Raw genomic sequence first — 14,481 nt, forward strand, 5'->3', positions numbered from 1 at the left:
TCTCAAAGTATCTCTTGTGAAAAATCAAATTTTAAATATCAGTATTCTACAAACAAGTATCTTTACTAGCACACCTTTTTTTTCCTTCAGTAAAATTAAACAAAAAAGTGGGCCAGGTGTGGTGGTGCACTCCTTTAATCCCAGCACTTTGGAGCAGAGGTAAATGGATCTCTATGAGTTTGAGTCCAGCCTGGTCTACCTAGTGAATTCTAGGACAACCAGAGTAACATAGACCCTATCTCAAAAATAAAACAAAACAAAACAAAAAAAGCAAAACAAACCAAAACAACACAGAACAAAAAACCCAAATAAGTTAATATGTAAAAAGAAAATGTTGAAAAAAGAAAAAAAATTAAGTCCTAATAGTCTATTAATAGAGTCAACAATCATAAAATTACTCTGTTTAATTGCTATAAAAGTTTCTGAACCAGAGCTTCCAGGGACTAAGCCACTACCCAAAGACTATACATGGACTGACCCTGGGCTCCAACCTCATAGGTAGCAATAAATAGCCTAGTAAGAGTACCAGTGGAAGGGGAAGCCCTTGGTCCTGCCAAGACTGAACCCCCAGTGAATGTGATTGTTGGGGGGAGGGCGGTAATGGGGAAGGATGGGGAGGGGAACACCCATAAAGAAGGGGAGGGGTAGGGGTTAGGGGGATGTTGGCCCGGAAACCAGGAAGGGGAATAACAATCAAAATGTAAACAAGAAATACTCAAGTTAATAAAGATTAAAAAATTTTTTAAAAAAGTTTCTGAACACTCAAAATTCCTTCATTTGACAGACAGAATTATAGTCCCCCAAGGCAGACCACATCTCAGTGTCTAGAGCCTGTGAATCTGTTTCTGTTTCTTTGCTTGGTGAAGGGACTTGGTAGACATGATGAAAAGTCTTGTGACAGGAAGATCATCCTGGATTACCTAGGTTCTGGTGTTATCACATGGGTCCTTACGAGTGGAGCTGTGAGGTGGGAAGCTGAGGTGAGGTGAGGTGAGTCAAGATGTGTGTCACCCTGGACAAGGAGAAGGTGGGAAGTAGAAGCCTGTGAAGCCTGAAGAAGTGTCACATCTCTTTAACTTGGTTTCGTCTTCTGTAACTATATTGTTTATGCCACTAACTTCCTGGGAATTTGCCACAGTATTAGTAGGAACTCATAAATACATCCCATTTTGGCTACAGCATAAACAAATGACAGTGAATTCTCTGAGGCTTGAATAAGATACCCTCAAAATAATAAAGGAAACATAAAAATTGAACTGTGGAAGTCCATTAACATGGAGGCAAAACTTCTACACCAAATATGTTAGCAAATACTGAAAGAAGCATGGATTATGAGCAAGTGGGCTTCACCAACAAGTGTAAGCATGGTTCTTTATAAAAGGAATTATTAAAAATACTTAATATGGTTTATCAGATGAACAAATGAAAGATCATATTAACAGATTATTTTAACCTACTAGAGTCTTCAAAGGTCATTATTTTAATCCATGAGCCATTTTTAATTAAAGTCTAAGAAAAGAGAAACCACATACAATTTCAGAGACTAGTTATTAAAGACTAGTAACCTAGATTGCACAAATGACAAAATATGGAAATGATTGCTGTTAAAATCAGAATAATGTGGGATCCTCAGATTTTCAGCTATTGTATTGTTCAGTATTATTTTAAAAGTTTCATCTAATATATTAAATAAAAAAGGAAATAATCCGAATTAGCATGGCACAAAAAGGAAATTTGCTTTATTTGCAGATGATGAGCTGTAGTGACAATTTTGGAATCATGGTTTCTTTGAAAAGTACTGAAATGTTGTAAGAATGGGTTTCACTTTAATCCCAGGCGTGGGATATGGAGCTGCTTGAGACTGTCTGCAACAGCTGACTGTGATTTGCTGTGAGCTCTAGCAGGGGAATGAGTTTGCCAGACAGATAGTTTCTGTTACCATGTGACATTTGAATTCTGGGGACTTTTCAGAGGGTGTGTAAATGGTAGGGGCCCTGAGAAATGTGTGTGTGTGTACTGGTTGGTTGTTGTAGATCACAGTTTGTTAGATAGTTGTTTGCAAAGAAAAATCAAGAAGCAGAAATTAGATATCGTGGCAATGAAGATTAAACTTGCCCCAAGGAACTCAATGCCCCCAATCAGCAGGAAGTAGTCTAATGATAACAGCTCTCTCCCACTTTCCAACCCTGACTTTATTCAGGGAGTGCTTTCCTTTCCTTTTTTCTCCCTTATCCAGTGTTAGGTGGTTGAAAGGGAGGAAGAAAGAACCTGGAAAGTAGCAGAAAGGAAGTTGCAATAAGCTGATTAAATGATAGTGGTATGTCCAGAATGATTTGCAAAAACCTGTGGAAGACCTGTAAAGTTCCTTTACAGTTGAGAGTATGTCTGAATATGAGGCAAATACAAGAAAAAAATAGTTTCTTTCCTTGTCTGAAAAAATACCAGTTGGAGTTATAAGTAAAAAAAAATACTTTCTCTAAATGGATGATCACTAGATGAATGAAATGGCTGAGGACCTACTAGTTAATTTTAAGAAAATGAGAGGTGAACACCAACGTTCTGTTAAAACTCACCCAACCCACCCTAACCCACAATTCATTCATTTACTTAGCAAGGGCTTTTTTCTCTTCCTTCCTTCCTTCCTTCCTTCCTTCCTTCCTTCCTTCCTTCCTCCGTTTGTTTGTTTGTTTGTTTGTTTGTTTGTTTGTTTGTTTCTTTCTTTCTTTCTTTCTTTCTTTCTTTCTCTCTTCCCTCCTCCCTCCCTCCCTCCCTTCCTTCTTTCCTTCTCCTTCCTTCTCCATCCATCCATCCATCCATCCATCCATCCATCATTTCTTCCCTCCCTCTCTCTTTTTCTTCCTTCCTTCCTTCTCTTTCTTTATCTTCCTTCCTTCTTCCTTTTCCTTCCTTCTTACCATGCTTCCTTTCTTTCTTCCTTTTTTCCCTCGGAGTCTTACTATGTAGTTTTGGCTGACCTGAAACTAACTACATAGTTCAAGCTGACCTCAAAGACGTAATGAACTACCTACTTCAAGCTCCCAAGTGCTGGAGGGAGGGATTAAAGATGTTTTGAACACCTGCATTGGTGTAAGACACTTCTCTAGGTATAGAGATATCTTTTAGGCATAAGAAATAGAGAAAAGAAATTGTGACATTCCCTTTCTCATGGAAGTTCTAGTGAGGCTCTAGCTTTAGAGGCAATAGGCATTCAGTGGGGTTCAGTAGAGCAGGCCAGGGCTCTAGGTGGAATTTGGTGGTTATAATAATTACTTAATACGTAGTATCAGCATAATTGGGTTTTCAACAAGATGAAAACAGTTTCTTCTCTCACATTATACATAAAATATATCCCAGATGGCTTAAAAGTCTTTTTAAAAAAACAAAATGTTAGGTGAACATTTAGGAGAGTATGAAAATAACTTGGAGGTGGGAAAAAACCTTCTTGAGCAAATTTTTTAAAAAACAACCGAGAAACTAAAAATGGAGAAAAAACATTCTGATTGCACAGATTTAAAAGTTGTTGATGTCAAAAGGTACTATAACCATTAAAATAGGAAATAAATCAGGAAGTCTATGTCTGTTTTAAACATAGTTTAAACTATTTTTTATTTACATGCATGTATGTGCCATAAGTGTTCAGGTACCTGTGTTTGTGAGCCACCATGGGAATGCTGGGAACTGAACTTGAGTCCTCTGGAAAATAGGCAGGCACTGTTAACTTCTGAGTTATCCCTTCAGCTGCCAGAAAAATATATTTTTGCTATACATATGTTATAGCAAGTTATTTAGCAAGTTACACTGTTTTTATTCTTTTCCATGTGCATGCGTGTGTATGCATGTGTGTACATGTATGCATTTCTTTTTTGCTTGTGTGTCAGTGTATATTTATGTGTCTGTGCATATGGACATCTGAGGTTGGTTTTGGGAATCATCTTCAGTCATTCTTCTATCTTATTCATTGAAGCAAGGTCTTCAATCAAATCCTGACCTCACCCAATATGACTAAGTATTGCTAGCCAGCTTGCTCTGGGGATCCCCTCTCTTTGCTTTCCAAGTCTAAAATTAGAGGTGGGCTACCATGCCCATATAAAAGCCAACATTTACACGAATTCTGAGGATTTGAACTTCAGTCCTCACACTTGCAGGGCAAGTGCTTTGACCACAGATCAGCTTTCTCTGCTCTAAACTCTTTCTCAAGTTTTATTTCTTTTAGACAGGGTCTCAGTATGTAGCTTTCTTATGGTTTCATTGTTGTGAAGAGACCCTGTGACTAATAAAGGAAAACAATTAATTGAGGCTGTCTTACAGGTTCAGAGTTTTAGTCCATTATCATCATGGCAGGAAGCATGGTGGTACACAGGCAGAAATGGTGTTGGAGAAGGAGCTGAGAGTTCTATATCTATATTGGAAGGCAGCAGGAAGAAAAAGTGAGCTACACTAGGCCTGGTTTGAGCTTATGAGACCCCAAAATCCACTCCCTAGTGACACACCTCTTCTTACAAAGCCATATCTACTACGACAAGGCCATACCTCCTAATAGTGACACTCTCTATGGGGTCTATGGGGGCATTTTCTTTCAAACCACCACAGTAGCCCTAGTTGGTATTGAACATACTGCATAGATCAGTCTGGCTTTATGTTTATAGCCATCCACCTACTACTGTCTCCTGAGTGCTGGGATTAAAGGCACTTAACTGCTATGCTATTATATTCTACAGGTAATATTTATAAAGTGACAAAAGGAAAAGTCCCAACAACCACAAACTATGTGACAGTTTCAGAAGAAGAATTCTCCTGGAGAGAAATAGACATTGCCAACCAAATTATGAAAATCTTTTCTATTTGTTAAAGGCATCAGTTGAAGAATTGTTTTTCATCCACTTTACAACCAAACTTCAAAGACTAACCTGAGCACTGTGAGTACATGGAGACATAGGCACTCACATTCTGTCACTGGGAACATGGTTACCTAGTACCTTTAGGAAAAACAATTTGATAGTATCTACTAGTGCTAGAAATAAAGAAACTGTTTGCCCTGGGAGTCCCAGTGATGTGACTCCATATTTCAGGAATAGAAGCATATTACAGGAAGAGAAAGTACAGAAAGGAATGTTGGTCTCAAACTCAACAACAAAAATGACATACAGATATTTAACTGAAAAATGGAAAACAACCCAAAAGACTATTAAAATCCCATATGTCTGCCAGTTGGAGAATACCTGCATAGACCATGGTATAAGTTCAACACTAGACACTATGTGGCTGCCTAGTGAAGTGGACTCCTCTAAGTGGACCTCAAAGATGCTTGTACCAAGTCATTAAGAGAAAAAACAAATTGTAAGAGCACATAGTAAAGTATCTGTATGTGAAACAAAGAAACAAATATGCAAGGCCTTAAAAAATTCTTTTCATTGGTGCCTAGACCAATTGTCACCAGAGATGCTTCACACGGCAACTGATGGAAATAGATGCAGAGACCTGCAGCCAAACATTAGTCAGAGTTTGAGGAATCTTGCATAAGAGGAGGAGGAAGGCTTATAGAAACCAAAGGGGTCAAGGACACCACACACACACACACACACACACACACACACACACACACACACACACACACACACACTCCACAGAATCAACTAACCTGGGCTCACAGGGACTCAAAGAGACTGAAATGCCAACAGGGAACTTGCATGGGATTGATGTAGGCCTTCTACACATGTGTTACAGTTGTGTAGCTTGTTTTTCTTGTGGGACTCCTAACAGTTGGAGCAGGAGCTGTCTTTGACTCTGTTGCCTGCCTTTTTGACCCTTTCCTCCTATTTCATTGCCTCATATAGCATTAATAGGAGAGGAGGTACCTGGTCTTACTTGCAACTTGATATGCCAAGGCTTGATATCCATGGGAGGCCTATCCTTTTCTGAAGAGAATCTGAGGGGGAGTAGATGGGCAGAGGGGAAGATGGGGAGAGAGAAGCAGAGGAGGGAGGGGAAACTAAGGTTGGAATGTAAAAAGTAAAATAAAATTAAGTTAAAATTTCTTTACATATATTGGAGCAAAATAGCCTTTACTTTCTCACAGTGTGTCTGGTGCAAGGGTTGCTTCTAGATCAATGTTAAGAGCTCACTAGGTCAGGGGGAAGTAGTATAGGATCTGATGTAATTTCCAGCTTCCAAAACTGGTGGTAGAAGAAAGGTCTGTGCTGTGTAAATGAACAGTGTATTGAAGGTAGTCTCTGAGAACTCAATCCCTGGAGCTACCTGAGCACCCCAGTCTGCTCCACCTCTATCAGCAGAGTATAGTGGGTCTCAGGGCAGCTCCCAGGGGAGACAGTTCTTCTACACACAAAGGACAGGAACACCTGGCCTTCATAGTGCTCTGCTTGACACCAGCAAATATACAAGCGAAACTGGTACCCTAAAAGAAATGAAGAATCTGGAAGAATAAGAGGGACGAGTAGCTAGAAGAGTAGAAAGATAAAGGAAATTATTCAAACATTTATATACTAACTTCCAAAACTGTGGAGGTAATGCTATTCATAAACCAAGGGCCAAGCTTCCACAAAAGTTACTATAAACTAAAACAAAACAAAACAAAACAAAACAAAAAAACACAAAAAATGCACACTAAAGAAAAGTTCCAAATAATTGGAAGATATACCCATACATTTAGGAAATCAATACATCTACAACATAGACCAAAGCACAAGAGTCCTGTGTTGACAGTAAAGATAAGAGACTAGGTATGGTGATGCATGCCTACAACTCTAGCACCTAGGAGGCATATAGGAGGAGCTGAGTTCTAGGTCAGCCTGGGCTACGTACTGAGATCCTATCTTTAAAAGCCTTTTCAGAGCAGCTGGTGGATTTGGGCACTAGGAGAGAAGTTGGGATGGAGGTTGGGGGGGCAGCAGAGCAAGAAGGAGATTCATTTGCATTTAAAGGGCCTCTCTTGAGTAAATTTGCAGTTTACAGGAAAAAAAAACCTTTTCAATGGATATAAAGGTAGGTCTAGAATACCAAATATCTCTCTCTCTACAGTCACCTCTCTATCCATATCTTATATATACATCATATGCCAGCAAATGCATATATCTGTATATCATTAATATCTCTGTTTAAGAGGATAGTAAGGATGGGAAGTAAGTAAAAGTTTCAGAAGTGAAGATATTGTATTTTTGATCAAAACTGTCTCATGAGAATAGGAGGATAGGCCAGGTTAGCTGAGAATTCTAGATTTTAAACTTTAGGTTAGAGAAATCAAATGAGAAGCGAAGTGAGTTGAAATATCCTAAGACTCATTTATAAAACCAAAGGCCAGTGGACAAGAGAGCTTGGGATATTTGATTCTGAGGAGAAAGTACTGAGAAACCAAATTTCTAAAGTTAGAAAGTATCACACAAGAATTAGGCAGAAATGCAGGTCTCTGAAAGCTGTGATATTTCTGAAACAATTATTCTCAAGTGAAAAATTAGAGAAATAGGGCTGGAGAGGTGGCTCAGTGGTTAAGAGCACTGACTGCTCTTCCAGAGGTCCTGAGTTCAATTCCCAGCAACCACATGGTGGCTCACAACCATCTATAATGGGATCTGATGCCCTCTTCTGGTGTGTCTGAGTACAGTGTACTCATATACATGAAATAAATAAATTCATTAAAAAAAGGAAAAGAAAAATTAGAGAAATAAATAAACTACAATGCTAGTTGGTAAACAAGGAAGCCATTGATAATAATTATTGCTAATATTATATTTCAAGAAACTTGCTGTAACTGACTCCTATAATAAGAGAATATGTAACATAGATTTGAGTATAATTTGGGAGCAAATACTATTTTGGAGGTGTGATTGGAAAAGACAGAGAACTAAAAATGATAATTTCGAGAGGAAATCATAATAATTAATTGTTGATTATTTATAGAGGAAGCTCTTTTTAAACTGATGCCATGATCAAAAGCAATTATATAGTTTGAGAAAATGTCTCAGTAGGTAGGAATGCTTGCTACGCATGAGGATCTGAATTTAGATCCTAGTGCCTTTGTAAAAAACCGAGTGTGGATGCGCTGTGATCCCAATGAATGGGGAGCAGATTATCACTGTTTTGATTAATGCTAGCCTAACTCTAGGTGCAATGAGAGTTTTTTTTTCCTCAAGGGAATAAGGCAAATATTGATAGAGTAGGACACCCATTGAGGCAGGGAATTTGGGTCCACCATAGAGCACTTTCCCAGCATGCTCAAGGCCCTGACTTTAATGTCTGAGACTGACAAAAAGAAAAAAGGAAAAAAGGAAAAGAAAAAAAAAAAACAAAACAAAAGCAGAAGCAAATGTGTAAAATTTGATCCATCTTGAAAAGGTCAGGAAGGAGGGAAAATAAAAGGGCACCCCCAAGAAATCATAATAGATGACAGAATCAAAAAACAAAGTCAGAAGAATGCTTTTGATAAGAGGGGCACCAAAAATAAATGGGCAATGCTGACAAAGAAATGGATGGATAAATAACTCTGTCTGAGGTAAATGCCAACCCAGAGAAAGGAAGGTTAGACAAGAAATATCAGACGTCAGAATAAGGCCAAGGTCTTAAGTGGGACAAAGAACACTTTTTATATAGGAAAAAAAGGTACAATTTGCCAAGAAGCTGGAAATCATGAACTTTTATGTATCAAAAGTGTTTTGCCCTGAGTCAAATAAAACAAAACCTGTTATAAATACAGGAAAAAAAATAATTCTGGTTGGGACATTTTGAAACACTCCTCTTCAAAAATTCAATACAAACAAAAGCATCAGGCAAGTTTTGAGAGGGACACTGAAGGAGATGTCAGAGCTCTTTACGCAAGGAAGGAAGAATGGACATTATTTTCAATTCCCAGGGGGTATGAAAAATGGGACACTGATCAATACCAAGCAATGAAGAAATCTCAATAAACCCAGAGGGTTGGAAGTGTACAGGTCATATTTTCTAGTCCTATACAGTGTAAAAACTAAAACCAAAATAGCCATTAAAAATTTAGAACCGTGTTAGCATTAGTGTTATCTTTGCTCAGGTTGTGTTTAGAAAGTCATATTGGCGAGACTTCATGGGGATAGCACCTCTGACACGCTTTGAAGACAGCCTCACAGCAAACCTCTTGTTTCTCTGGCTCTTACAGTCTCCCCCCCCCGCCCCACCCCCACTCCCGAGCCTTAATTGCAGGAGTTGATTTGTGGATGTATCCACTGTGAGCACACACCACAACTCTTCATTTTGATTGGTTATAGTTTTCTGTGATGGTCTCTGTCTTAAAAAGAGACCATTACTTACAATGAGAAGTTTCCTCAATGAAAGGGGAGCACCATGCTTCTCTGTGGGTTTAGAACAAATACTTAGAATGGAGTTAGGTGTTATGCTGGCTTAGTAAAGTGATGGTTGCAGGTTCTTCTCCAAGATTCATAACTTCACTAGCCCCAGGTAGACCTTGTGTTGGCTACTCTTATGTCAACTTGACACAAGCTAGATTTATCTGAAAGGAGGAAACCTTAAATTGAGAAAATGCCTTCAGAAGATTGGGCTTTAGGCAGACAAGCCTGTATGACATTCTTTTAAGTAATGATTGGTGCGGGGAGAGCAAAACCTATTTTGGGTAGGGATATTTTGAGCTGGTGGTCCTTTGTTCTTTAAGAAAGTAGGCTGAGCAAACTTTGAGGACGAAGCCAACAAGTATCACTCTTCCATGGTCTCTGTGTCAACTTCCTGTCTTCTGTTCCCACCCAGTTTGAGTTTCTGCCTTGGTTTCCCTCAATGATATGTTAGCCAAATAAACCCTTTCCTCCCCAAGTTGCTTTTGGTCACGATGTTTTATCACAGCAATATTAACCTTTACTAAAACAGAACTTAAGAATAATTAGAGAGCTGTTGATTACCACCAAGGTATGCATAACACTATTGCATTCTTATAGCTGTCATGGTAGTTGTGGTGGTGCACACACATCATTGTAGCTGGGCAGGAGTGTTGGTTGCTTCCTGCTTTTGGAAGCTTGCATGATGCTTTCTGGTATCGTGAAAGCTAGTCCTGAGGAAGGAAGCTTTCAGGTCAGATCTGGCTCAAGTCCTCGGGTTCTTGTTTCTGAAGTTCATGGTGTCTGCAGCAATAGGGACTTGCCTTCCATTTCTGCGGGGATAGCCAAGGACAATAACGATAGCCTATAATGCTCTGGGAGTCTCTTAGACAGTAGTTCAAAAGAAGGCTTCTCATACTCGAGTTAATTTTTTTTTTGTTGGCTAGCTTATGGTTCTTTGGGTGAGCTTTGTCAGCACAGGTGGGAAAATTTTAAACCATCTATGTATGTGCATGCACACTTACTATTTTTAGGTAGATGATTAATAGTATAATTCCTAACATTTCCAGACAGAGTAAGGACTGCTGTTTTACCCATCTTCCTTAATTTGCCAAATTAAATTCTTAACTCCTCAGGAATTATCAAGTGTTGTGGGTATTTTCTTCAAGATTTGGGGAATAAAGGAAGCTTTGGCAATCTTTATTGGGAGGGCATTGTGAAGGACAGGGCTTGAGGACTGGTGAAGTTGAGTGGGATGTTGAGTGGGGTGAGCACACTTCTGGAAGCACTGGCAAGAGAAGTAATGCAAGCTTGTGAAGGGGCAAAGATAGCATCAGAATCAATAGAAGAAGTTAGTACTGGCCACAGAGACTGTATGAGGTAGCTTTTCCAACCTCCTTCTTGAGTCCAGGAGGTGTATCTGGCAAATGAATCCAGAAACCCTCTGACCTTGCCTCATATCTGGGACTTCGTTTCCAGAGAAAGAAGATCTGCAGAAAGAAGCCTTCCTTAAAATTCCTGCCAGTCATATGGCCAAATCCTTGCTTCAAGAACTCTCTGTGCTGGCCTTCTCAGTGAGAGGGTGTCAAGGAGACACACACTCATCAGACAGTCACTGGACATGTACTCACACTGACATTCATAGCAACTTGGTACAAACTTCATATTGTTTTAAAAGATCTATTTCCTCTCTCTGTCTCTTTCTGTCTCTGTCTCTGTCTCTGTCTCTGTCTCTCTCTCTCTGTCTCTCTCTCTCTCGCGCGCGCGTGCGCGCGCGCGCGTGTGTGTGTGTGTGTGTGTGTGTGTGTGTTTTGCCTGCATGCATATATTTGTACTATGTGTGGGTCTGGTACCCCTGGAGGTCAGAAGAAGGCACCAGATCCCCTGGAAGTGGAGTCACAGACTTGTGAGCTACTTTGTGGGTACTGGGAATCAAACACAGATCCTCTTCAAGAGCAAAAAGTACTCTTTTCTTCCCCCCTCATCTTTTTTTTTTTCAGGAAGTACTCTTAACCATTGAACCATCTCTTTGAAGTCACAAACTTTTTTTCAGTTTCATTCTCATCCTTTTCCTCTCTGTTCACTACTCATTGAAAACTAGCCATTGTTGCTGAATATTCCAAGGTGTCTCATCTCTAGGTATTTGCCAGTTCTATTCCATTTGCTTTGAATGTTCTTTCTTCTTTGAGATAAAATGTGACCCACTCTCAAGGTCCCTAATAAAGGCCATCTCTAAGGTGTACAGACTCAGCTTTAATGATTCCTTTTTAGTACTCATGTATCTGTCCAGTGCAGCACTGAACTGTTGTTGAATTAGTTGTTGTGGGTGTGTGCATGTGTGTGCATGCACATGTGAATATGTATGTGTATGTATATGTGGATGTGTGCATATGCTTATGTGTGCACATGTATGTATGTTCATGCACACTTGCATGTGTCTACATATGTGTACAATTCCATGTGAGGTGTGTGTGTGTGTGTGTGTGTGTGTGTGTGTGTGTGTGTTGACCTGCATTTTCCCAGAGGGTAAGAGTTTTTGGACACAACATATGTAGGAGGTGCTCAACAACTCTTAAAATAAAAGCCATGCTTGCTTATTTATATCCAGGTTTTAGAAACAGAGAAGATATGAGAGGAATCTCAGTATGGTAGGTAGATGGTGGAGGAGCAGAGGAACCTGCTATGGGTCACAGGGAGAAAGATTGGGGGAGAGAGCTCCCTTCCTCTAGGTGGTGTATGTATGAATATTATTGAGTGACAAGAGATAGACTGTTGTTTGAGTTGCTTGACACTCCTAGGCAAAAGAAATTGAGATATAGATAGAAGGATAGATGGATGGATGGATGGATGGATGGATGGATGGATAAACAGACAGATAGATGCATATGAATATGAATGAGGAAAGGACAAAGGCAAGACCACAAGTTGAAGTATGCACCCCTTCTTCGTCCTAATCCCTGGAATGTGTGGTAGGAAGAAAAATGCATCCTTCACTACAAAAGTGTCCTGGAACTGGGAGTATGCTATGCTACATGGTAGGGTAGGCTGGTTTGTCAGCCAATGTTGAGGAGGAGGGTTTGTCTGTGATTGTGTGGCTTAGGGTAAGGGTTCTTAAAAGTGACAGAGGAAGACAAGGAAAGGTAAGAGCCCAAGAAGAGATATGAGTAGAATTGGAGTGTTTGCTGACATTAAAAATGGAAGGTAGACTATGAGACCCTTGGCACATAGACATATAAAATAGATTTACAAGTCAAACACTTACGATAATAAATCACAAATGTCCATTAAAATCATTTTTTGGTTTATATATAATTTTGTCATTCATTAAATATGAAAGCAAACATCCAGTCTTAAGAATGCTGCTTCACAACTCCATAAGAACAACAATACTAATCAACCAGATCTCCCAGGGACTAAACCAGCATCCACAGAGAATACATGGACAGACCCACGGCTCCACCTGCAAATGTAGCAGAGGATGGTTTTGTTGGGCACCAGAGGGAGGAGAAGCCCTTGGTCCTGCCAAGGCTGGACCACTCCGTGTAGGGGAATGCCAGGGCAAGGAGGTGGGAAGGGGTGGGTGGTTGGGTAGGGGAAAGGGGATAACATCTGAAATGTAAATAAAAAAATATCCAATAAAAGGAACCCAAACTACTGGCAAGAAAAGAGAATGGAAATATATAATATGAAAATATATGGTAGAGATATTTTGTACCATTTCTGAATTGTTGGATAGTCTGCCTTTATCACAACTTAAAACTCATTTAATGATGTTTTAAAAGTGAAACTGAGGTTTTAAACTTGTGTTGGTGAAAAATTAGACAAATTTTAAATATTTTTTTACATTGGTTGAGAATGCTTAACTAGTCCAGCAAAGTGATTTAGAATCAAAACTCAAAGAGAAGTATTCCTTAAGTTGTCTCCAGGCACTTCAGGCATTCTGTTAAAACTCTTAGACTTTAACTATCGAAAAGTTCTTTCCAGTTATGTACTCATGTGCAGATATAACATTTACAAAGAACGCTTTCCTCCTTCTTCCACATGTTAACTTCTTTTTTCTTCAACTTTGAATTTTATTGATAATTAATAAGCTACAACTTCTTCCTTGAAGTGACAAAGTTAAATCAAAAGTTTTAAAAATCTGGCAAATGAATATCCTAGTAAGAGCACCAGTGGAAGGGGAAGCCCTGGGTCCTGCTAAGACTGAACCCCCAGTGAACTAGACTATGGGGGGAGGGTGGCAATGGGGGGAGGTTTGGGAGGGGAACACCCACAAGGAAGGGGAGGGGGGAGGGTGATGTCTGTCCGGAAACCGGGAAAGGGAATAACACTTGAAATGTATATAAGAAATACTCAAGATAATAAAAAAAAATAAATAAAATTAAAAAAAAAGGAAAAAAAATCTGGCAAAACACTTTGATGATGTTATTATGAAAAAATATCAGATGACATTCTATTTAGTTAAAATATAACTTTCTCATTCAGTACTCTGTTTAGACCTTGTGCTCTCAATAGGCACTTGGATTCTGTGGTGATCTCTTATGACTGAGGTCCAGGTCTTTGCAAAGTTTTGAAGGCAAATGGCTGTAAAGGGCACAGCACTCCTGGGAAGCACATGTGATTCTGATGATGCTTCTGGCTGTAAGTGCCTGTGGATGGGTCAGCAGTGAAGAAAAGGGAAACTATCATATAGGGCATTTTAGTTTTTGGAATTAAGTAAGTGGTTTTGTAATATTCAAGTAATGATTTTTATTGATGGCGACAAATTTCTCTACAACCTTTTCATATGAAAAATTTACAAGTTCCTCGGAATATCCTCTGGGTTTGCTATGACACATGGTATTCTCTGAATGACAATTTTTTTTTGCATGGCTGGTTTTATGATTGATACAATCAAAACTTCAATTCAAACTAAGCGAGGAGGTTCTGTTTATAGTAACGATTGTTACAAGTAAATACATTCTGTTGAAACAATCAAATATTTTTCTTTCCCTGTTGCCCTGGGTATGCTGCAGCTGTCAGAGGAGCTCATCTGTTTAAATTCTATCACTTGGCCAGAACCAAAAATAATTTGTCATAAAATATAAATAAATTCTTAAGAAAACACCATCCCAAAATTATGAAAGTACATTTGTGCTTAATTTTAAAGTTGAATCCACACTTATGTGTACAGATG

This window comes from Rattus norvegicus, chromosome 7 (assembly GCF_036323735.1).
Source record: "Rattus norvegicus strain BN/NHsdMcwi chromosome 7, GRCr8, whole genome shotgun sequence".
Lineage (NCBI taxonomy): Eukaryota > Metazoa > Chordata > Mammalia > Rodentia > Muridae > Rattus > Rattus norvegicus.